Below are 9,558 nucleotides of genomic sequence, written 5' to 3' on the forward strand. Positions count from 1 at the left end.
GCTCTGTCATGAATCCGGTCCATGAACTTCCGTCTGCTTACCATCAGAGGTCACCCTTTCCATTACATTGACTCTCGCACTACACCTACTGTTGCTTGTCATCCCGGACTACATATCCCATCATTCATTGCACTGATTGCACTCAGCACGGATTGCACACAGCTGTTTTCACTGATTGCACACAGCTGTTTCACATCACTCACTCGCCATATAACACTCACTCAAACTACCATCCACTGCCGAGTATTGCTTAGCCAGTTAGTTTTCCTAGTTCCTGTTTCCTTCCCGTGTTTCCTTGTTTTGCCTTGCCTTGCCTTGTCGGTTTCCTCGGTTCTGATCTTTGCCTGTCTCCCTGTATTTATCCCTCTAGTCTCGCCCCTGTGATTCTGTCTGCTGATCGTCGACCTACGCTAGCCCTAGGACTATTCTTGTGTTTTGCCCGCCAGATACCTGTTTGCCATTGTTTGACCCTGTCTGTTATGACCACGTCTCTGTCTTCTGTTCAGAATAAAGCTTTCACATGGATCCACACGTCTTGTCAGCCCCGTAACATTTTGCTTGCTTTCTGTATTTAATCTATTCACAATTTGAATTAAAGTTTTAATGAGTTTTGTCTACCTCATGTAGGAGATTTAATAGTGTTCATCGTTTGTTTGATTACGTCTTTAATTGATTTCTGTACATTTCTGCCTTATGTACATTAACTGACAGTCACCACTGATAAGCTACCACTAAATATTGTAGAAACTTAATTTGCTGTAAAGTTGCTTTGCAACGATTTGTATCGTGAAAAGCACTATACAAATAAACTTGAATTTAATTTAATGCAGGTGCAGTTCGGGTCCCAGTTTTTATCTAAAATGTGTTGGGTATGGGATTAAATTAGTGTTGCTCTCAGATAATGTGTTGGGTGTTCTGTTAATTACTGCGATTGTGGGAAGATCAGTTCACTAGCCAGGAAAGGTGAACAAAAATGCCTCTCTGTCATGTTACCACAAAGCATTGCTGACTTCAGGCTTCTGGAGGGGATGTAGATTCGTAAGAGTGAGGAGGAAGTAGGAGGGTGCTGAGCCTGTGGCTGTTCTGTATGCAAACATTAATGTCTTGAACTTGATGCGAGCTGCAACCGGTAGCCAGTGCAGAGAGATAAAGAGAGGTGTGAAGTGGACCCTTTGGGGCTCATGGAAGAGTAGTCGTGCTGCTGCATTCTGAAACATTTGTCGAGGTTTGATTGCCAATGATAGAAGTTCAGCCAGAAGAGCACTGCAATAGTCCAGCCTAGAAATGACAAGGGCCTGGGCAAGAAGTTGTGCAGCATGCTCTGTTTGGAAGGGCCTGATCCTCCTGATGTTGTGCAATGCAAACCTTTACAATATGGTCCTTGAAGGTCAACTGGTCACCCAATAGTATTTTTTGATGAACCTAGCAGGATGATGAAATCATGCTGTAGAGTTGAAGTGGCAGGGAAAACAAGAAGCTCAGTCTTTGCCAGGTTGAGCTGCAGGTGATGTTCCTTCATCCGTGCCGAGATGTTTGCTAGGCAGCCTGAGATCCATGCAGCTACTATTGGATTGTCTGGTTTAAATGAATTATAGAGCTGTGTGTCATCAGCATAGCAATGGTAGGAGAAACCATGGTGCCGAGATGTTTGCTAGGCAGCCTGAGATCCATGCAGCTACTATTGGATTGTCTGGTTTAAATGAATTATAGAGCTGTGTGTCATCAGCATAGCAATGGTAGGAGAAACCATGTGCTTGTATAATGGGTCCCAGTGATGTAGTGTATATGGTGAAGAGGAGGGGTCCAAGAACTGATCCCAGAGGAAACCCTGTGCCCAGTTTATGTTCTTTGGTCACCTCTCCTCTAGGGCTGTGCAAATATTCAAATGTGATTTTCATGCACATCTCATTCATTGCCGACTATGAAAGCGAATTTGCGTAGCTTGTCAGTGATCTACGGCTCTGTGTAGTAAATGCTGCTCCATCTAAAAGCACGTGCTGGAGATTTACTACTAATCACAGAACCTGCTTTACTGACAAGATGTGCATGAAAATCGCATTTGATTATTTGCACAGCCCTACTCTCCTCCCCAGGAAACCCTGAAAGACCTACTTGTGAAATAAGATTCAAACCAGTGGAGTGCATATCCGGTAATAGCAGACAGGATAATGTGATGATTCACAGTGTCAAAAGTGGCAGATAGATCCAGCAAAATAAGAACTGATGATTTGGAATCGATTTTCGCTATCTGCAGGGCTACAGTGAAATTATATCCCACAGACAAAACTTTGGGAGAAGCTAGGATTCATACAAGGGTAAAATTGTTTGAAGGAAGACATGCTAACATCGCTATTGAAGAACTGCTACACTACCATCTTCAATAAATTCTTCTCCCCACAAAAATTTAGTTCAAGCCTACTTAATTTTTTGTATATGAGAAATCTAGTACATTGGTGAGCCACCCAAAAGACTGCTCAGCAAAAATACAGTAAAGATGATGATACATGGGGCAACTTTTTAGGTTAGAAGGGGTATTATGCATTGGCCTGTCTAGACAGATATTGTCTTGAGAAGAAGTTAAAGTGGATCATAAAGTGTCAGTTGCTGTATTTACATCCAGAGATGAGAAATGGGTGGGTGAGGGAAGAAAGGATGACACTACAGAGGAAAGATGGATGGGTGAAAGGGAGCGTAGATTTTGCCTAAAAGTAACTGGTAGAGGAATTGGTGGCACACAGGTAGTATTATGTAGGTTAAATGTAATAAAGAAATGAGCAGAGATGTCTAGAGGTTTTACCAAATGTTGTCTGTGATACAATTGCATGTGTAAATTAAGTCAAGCTGGTTGACTGATTTGTTAGTGCTTGTGGTGGTAAGCCATTTGAGATCAAATGAAGCTAGGAGTGGAAGTCTGCAGTTGTCAGGACTCTGGACTGTCTGTGTTGTGTTTTTGCTCCCCATGTGCTCTGCTACCTAGTTTTCCCATGTGTTTGATTGTTCATTGTTTCCATGTGTGTCTCCTTATTAGTTTATCCTCCTCACCTGTCTGCCCCTCGTTATCTGCCCCATTTAAGTTCTAGCCTGTGCCATTCTCCCCTGTCCGGTATTGAATGTTCATCTTGTGCTACATGTGTTCCTGTCTGCCCTGTATACCCCATTTTGGAAGGATTAAAGACTGTGTTTACTGCGAATTCTCCTGTGTCTCCTCGCTCCTCAGTGTGGTACAACCGTGACAGAATACTGGACCAGGAACAGTTTAAATTGCGTATTTCCCCTCCGTTTTATTTCTGTTTTTCGCTCAGTGTTTGTTTTTGTCCTCCCGTTGTTTCCCTTATGGATCCTTTCACCCACCCTGAATACATCCTCCTCCTGCTGGAGCAGGGGGAAAGATCGCTCGAGGGTCATACAAGACTGTTTCAGGCGATTGCCCATCTCAACACCTACCTGGACGACGCACTCTGCGCGTTCTATGACTCCAGCCTCAACCCCGCATGCAGAGTGCAGTCGTCCAAAGATGGCCCTCGAGCGGAATTCGCCACATTTGTGGAGTGGACACTGGCGAGACACAGATCCCCGGTCACCGTCTGTCCCGAGGGGGATCTCGCCGGTGCCACTCCAGACCCAGAGCCCAGCCCACCATCTCCCCGCTGTGCGGAGCTAAAGCCAGAGCCCACCGATGACGGAGAGCCCATTCCCGCCGCGATTTACGAGCCAGCGCAATGCCAAGCGACCCCTGAAGGAGAGCCCAAGCCGTCAGATCAGGTGCGAGAGCCGGCGACAATGCCTGCCACGAGGGAGAAAGCCGCGAACGGTGTGAGTGTGGAAAGGAGCTCCGCCCCTGCACCGCGGCTGAGGGTGAGCTGAGTATGGTGCGGCGAAAGTGCCAAAGCGAAGAGGAGGGGGCTCTAGTCCCCGAATCCAGTCCAGAGCGCCCTCCAGTGCCAGTTCCTCGTAAGCGCCCTCAAGTGTCCGCTCCTCCTGAGTGCCATCCTGTTCCCGTGATCAGCCTAGAGGGGTCTTCCGATCCAGAGTTCCATCAATACAGTGCAAGCTCCATGGCTCTGCCATCCTCCAGCGTCGCCGCTGCTGGAGAATCCCTCACCTCAGCCTCCAGCCTCAGAGGCCCGGACTCCGCCTCGGCCCGTAGACCCAGCGGCTCGACCTCGGCTCATAGCTCCCTCGCCTCCACCGTCACCCATCGATCCACCAGTTCTACCAGGCTCCCTCGTCCCTCCGGCTCCCCCTTGGTCGGGCGTCGACCTGCCATCGCCTCAGGACTCTGCTCCTCCAGCTGCACCTTGTTGCTCAGTCCCACCGGCTCTATTGGGCTCCTTCCTCCTGCCAGCTCCACCTTTGTCCTCAGTCGCTCCGGCTCCACCGTGGATCTTCGGATCTCCGCCTCTGCCTTGGTCGCTAGAGCCCTCGGCTCCACTCTGGCCCCCCGGATCCTCGGCATCCCCCTAGCTCGTTGGCTCTCCGTCTCCGCCTCGGGCTCGGGTTCCTCCACCACCTGCTTCGCCGCCGTTTGGTCGGCCCCCTGGAGTCGGCGGCCATTCCTCCTCCATGGCTCCTCCCTCCGTCGGCTCCACTGTGGGCCGTCATTATGGCTGTGGCCTGGGTCCAGCTGGACTCCTCCTACTCCAAGCCCCTCCTTTCTCCTCCCTGGACTCTGTCTGCCGGCCCCCTTCTGGATATCCGTCCTCCTCTTGAGCTTCCTCCCAAGTTCCCACCCATCCCTCCCTCTGTTGTTTCTATGGTGCGAGGACGCACCTTCCGGGAGGGGGCGTAATGTCAGGATTCTGGACTGTCTCTGTTGTGTTTTTGCTCCCCATGTGCTCTGCTACCTAGTTTTCCTGTGTGTTTGATTGTTCATTGTTTCCAGGTGTGTCTCCTTATTAGTTTATCCTCCTCACCTGTCTGCCCCTCGTTATCTGCCCCATTTAAGTTCTAGCCTGTGCCATTCTCCCTTGTCCGGAATTTAATGTTCATCTTGTGCTGCATGTGTTCCTGTCTGCCCTGTATATGCCTATGTATCAGCGTTGCAGATGTCCTGCATAGGCACACCCACTAAGAAAGCCTTAGAGGCTGCCACACTTCGAGTCGAGTGAGCCTTGACCCCTAATGGCGAGGGGAGATCAGAGGACTCATAACATAAGGAGATGGCATCCACTATCCACCGACTGAGGGTCTGCTTAGTTGCTGGAAGACCTCTCTTAGGGGGACCGTAGCACACAAGCAACTGGTTCGCCCTCCTCAACAGGGCAGCTCTGTGGATGTATGCATCCAGTGCTCACACTGGACACATACAGTTAAGCTTCTGCTGGTCTGGAGGACTGAAGGCCTGAAGTACAATGGGCTGTGATGCTGATGAGGGGACTTTTGGGACATACCCCACACGAGGGTACAGAAATGCTTTGGCCAGACCGGGCGCAAAGTCAAGATAGGAAGGGGCCACCGAAAGGGCCTGTAAATCCCCCACTCTCTTAAGAGAAGATATTGCCAGAAAGGTAGCCTTTATTGTAAAATGGCGATCAGAAATCTCTTCGATAGGTTCGAATGGAGGCTTACAGAGAGCTTCTAGCACCACTGCTAGGTCCCATGTAGGGACACAAGATCGTACTGGAGGCCTCAGCCTCAGCCCACCGTGGAGGAAACGTGTAACCAGCGAGTGTCTCCCCACTGAAATGCCACCAAGAGGGACGTGGTAGGCCGCAATGGCCGCCACGTAGACCTTCAGGGTGGAGTGGGTTAACCCTGTAGAAAACCGGGCCTGCAGGAACTCCAGTACTGTACCAACTGGGCAGCTAGCTGGGTCGAGCTGGCGGTGTCTACACCAGGAAGTGAAAAGCTTCCACTTCCAGGCGTACAGTTTCCTCGTGGAGGGAGCTCTGGATTGGAGGATGGTCTCAACAACCTCAGTTGAGAGACTGGAAGCTACTAGTTGTGCCCCCTCAGGGGCCAGAGCCATAACTTCCACAGCTCCGTGCGGGGGTGAAATATCGTGCCCTCCGCCTGTGAGAGGAGGTCCCTCCTGACGGGAATCACCCATGGAGAGCTTTCGAGAAGGGAAATGGCAGCCCCTCTGTTAGTAGCCAGAATGGGGCTACTAACAGTAAGCGGACTCCGTCCTGGCGCACTCTCTCCAGAACTCCTGGGAGCAGAGCGATCGGGGGAAAGGAGTACAGGCGAAGCCTCGGCCACGCCTGCACCATGGCATCCAGCCCCAACGGAGCTGGATGAGTCAGAGAGTACCAGAGGGGACATTGCGATGTCTTCTGAGTCGCAAACAAGTCCACCTGAGCCTGGCCAAAAATACTCCATATCTGCTTCACCACCTCGGGGTGAAGCATCCATTCCCCGGGCCTCGGCCCCTGCCTCGACAGGATGTCTGCTACCACATTGAGATGCCCAGGAATGTGCATCGCTCTCAGCGAGAGGAGCCTCTCCTGGGACCACAGAAGGATCTGGTGTGCCAATTTGTATAAACGATGCGAGCGCAGACCTCCCTGGTGGTTTATGTATGAGACCACCGCTGTGTTGTCGGTGCACACCAACACATGGTGACCTCTCAGGTCTGGGAGAAAGTGTTTCAATGCCTGAAATACGGCCAGCATCTCCAGACAATTGATATGCCACGTCAGATGGCGACCACTCCACAGACCGCGGGCAGGGTGGCCACTCATGACCGCACCCCAACCGGTGAGGGATGCATCTGTCGCTAGCGTCACGCGGCGACAAAGAGCTCCCAGCACCGGGCCCTGAGACAAGAACCAAGGCTTCCTCCACATGTCTAAGGCACGTAGGCATCTCCGCGTGACCTTGAACATGCGAAGCGGGTTTCCCCTCGAGGAGAACCCCCTGGTCTTGAGCCACCACTGCAGGGGTCTACAATTGATTTGCCAAGTCAGATGGCGACCAATCCACAGACCGCGGGCAGGGTGGCTACTCATGACCGCACCCCAACCGGTGAGGGATGCATCTGTCGTTAGCGTCATGCGGCAAAAAAGAGCTCCCAGCACCGGGCCCTGAGACAAGAACCAAGGCTTCCTCCACATGTCTAAGGCACGTAGGCATCTCCGCGTGACCTTGAACATGCGAAGCGGGTTTCCCCTCGAGGAGAACCCCCTGGTCTTGAGCCACCACTGCAGGGGTCTCATGTACAGCAGGCCAAGAGTAATCACGTTGGACGCGGCTGCCATCAGACCCAGCAGTCTTTGAAACTGCTTGACAGTGAGTGACTGGCCTTCTTTCACTCTCTTGACTGTAGTGAGGATCGACTCGATCCGAGCAGGAGACAAACATGCCTGCATCGTGGTCGAATCCCACACCACGCCCAGATAGGTGGTTCTCTGTAATGGAGAAAGCACACTCTTCTTGGCGTTTAGTCTTAACCCCAACTCTCTCATGTGAGCGAGAACAACATCTCGATGTCGAACCGCTATCTGCTCTGAACGAGCTAAAATCAACCAATCGTCGATGTAGCTGAGTATGCGGATGCCCTGGAGTCGCAACGGTGCCAGAACAGCATCCACACACTTCGTGAAAGTACGGGGTGAGAGTGCAAGGCCGAAAGGAAGAACATGATATTGGTACGCTTTGCCCCCAAAAACGAACCTCAAGAACTTCCTGTGATGAGGAAGGATGGAGATATGGAAATACGCGTCTTTCAGATCGATCGTGACAAACCAGTCCACGGACCTGATCTGAGACACAACTTGTCTGAGTGTGAGCATTCTGAACTTCAGTCGCATGACTGGGCGGTTCAATAGGCACAGATCTAAAATGGGACGCAACCCCCCCATCATGCTCGCTGGAGACCACTGCGCCCTGGAACACCGGTAGGGTTGGCAGAACGATCTCCCGAGGGCACTGGGGGGAGATGGGCACCGTGTAATGCGGTGTGACCCTCTCTGCCCCAGAAGGGCCTGCCCTCGCTAGTCCTACACTGAAATAGTCAGGACCGTTTGGTCGAGGACCTCTTCGCATGAAGGACGGTCCGCAGATCCGGCTTAGGCTTCGAGGCCCCCAACCCAGAGCGCTGCTTCTGCCTCCGGTCCCGAACACGGGCGGCAATGCTCTGTTTTTGCGTCTCCCTATGTGAGGAGCTGGTACGCGGTGGGGACTGCTGCCGCCCAGCAGCCCCCGGAGCTGAAATACGGCGAGGAAGGAACCGCTGAAATGCCACCGCTTGTTTTCGAGCCTCTTGGTCCCTGTCGACGACTGAAGTATTTCCTCACCGACCAGCACGGATCAGCTCCAGGCATGACTGAAGCGATATCGTCCTCTTTTGGAAGGACAAACAAAGTAGTTTCGCTTTCACAACGAAGCACACAGCGCCTTAACGACATGGCAGCGGCGGCGGCAGCAACAATACGAGAATAAAAGTTACGCCTTCTTTCTTTGCATGAACATTTGGGTGGCATTATGCAAATCTTCCCAGATAGTGACGTAGGTATGTGGGGGCATGTTAGAACGAGCCGTTTTAGGTAGGTGGCTGACTCTTAACTTTTATAAAGAATATCTCTTTGGATTTGAGACTTTAGTCTTTGCAACTTTACAGATCTTCTTTATGCACCAAGAGCTTGTAACTCTCCAAAGAGAAAGGAAAAATTTAAATCGCATCATATGACCCCTTTAAGGTAAAACAGTATATCTTTCTGGCATTACACCGCCATGCCAATAGATGGCGCATCGGGCACTAGTGAAAGACGTGAGAGATTTACCCTGGTCGGCGGGCCCAGTAAACTGATTGCCGCTGTGGAAAGACATAACTTCTGTCCTCTCGTGTTTTTCATAGGTATGAATATATTTAATTAAAATGTTCATTCATTGTACTTGTGTAAATCGAAATGTGTAATACAAAGAGTTGAGTGAGTTTTGAAATGTTGAATTTTGTTAATGTTGAAAGAAAAATTATTGCAGTAATAAATTAACTGACTGCCGCTGTGGAAAGACGTAACTTCTGTCCTCTCGTGTTTTTCACAGTTTATTCATCGATCCACAGTGCATAACGCCTGTGTATCATTTGCTGCTGGCCCAGATATCCCCTAGGTCTGAGGCCGGTAACAGAAACATTATATTTCAGAATCAGATGTTTTATGATGATACTGTAAGAAAAAATGATGAGTTGTTTATTGCAGCGTCAATGTACATTTAGTACCTTGGATTCAACAGAGTCAGAATGAACCCTCAAACCATTGTTTTATACAGTTACGGTTACAGTTTACTACCCTTAATGTAAATGAAGTTGCTCCTGTCGTAACAGCTGTGGTCTGTATGATAATGAAGTTCTGACACCCCATTGTCTGAGATGATTCTCGGTGTCCCACACCTATTCCCATTCTACAATTGGTCACCATTTGCTCAGGATGTGAATTTTTATCTCACAATTCTGACTTTTCTCTCGCAAATGTGAGTTTACATCACACAATTCAGGCCTTTTTCTCAGAATTTTAAGATATAAACTCGCAGTTCTGAGAAATAAAAGTCACAATTGCAAGATTTTATTGAGAGTTTATATCTCACAATTCTGATTTTGTAACTCGCAATTGTGAGTTT

The sequence above is a fragment of the Sinocyclocheilus grahami genome, unplaced genomic scaffold (genome assembly GCF_001515645.1).
Source record: "Sinocyclocheilus grahami isolate Dianchi unplaced genomic scaffold, SAMN03320097.WGS_v1.1 scaffold79.1, whole genome shotgun sequence".
Lineage (NCBI taxonomy): Eukaryota > Metazoa > Chordata > Actinopteri > Cypriniformes > Cyprinidae > Sinocyclocheilus > Sinocyclocheilus grahami.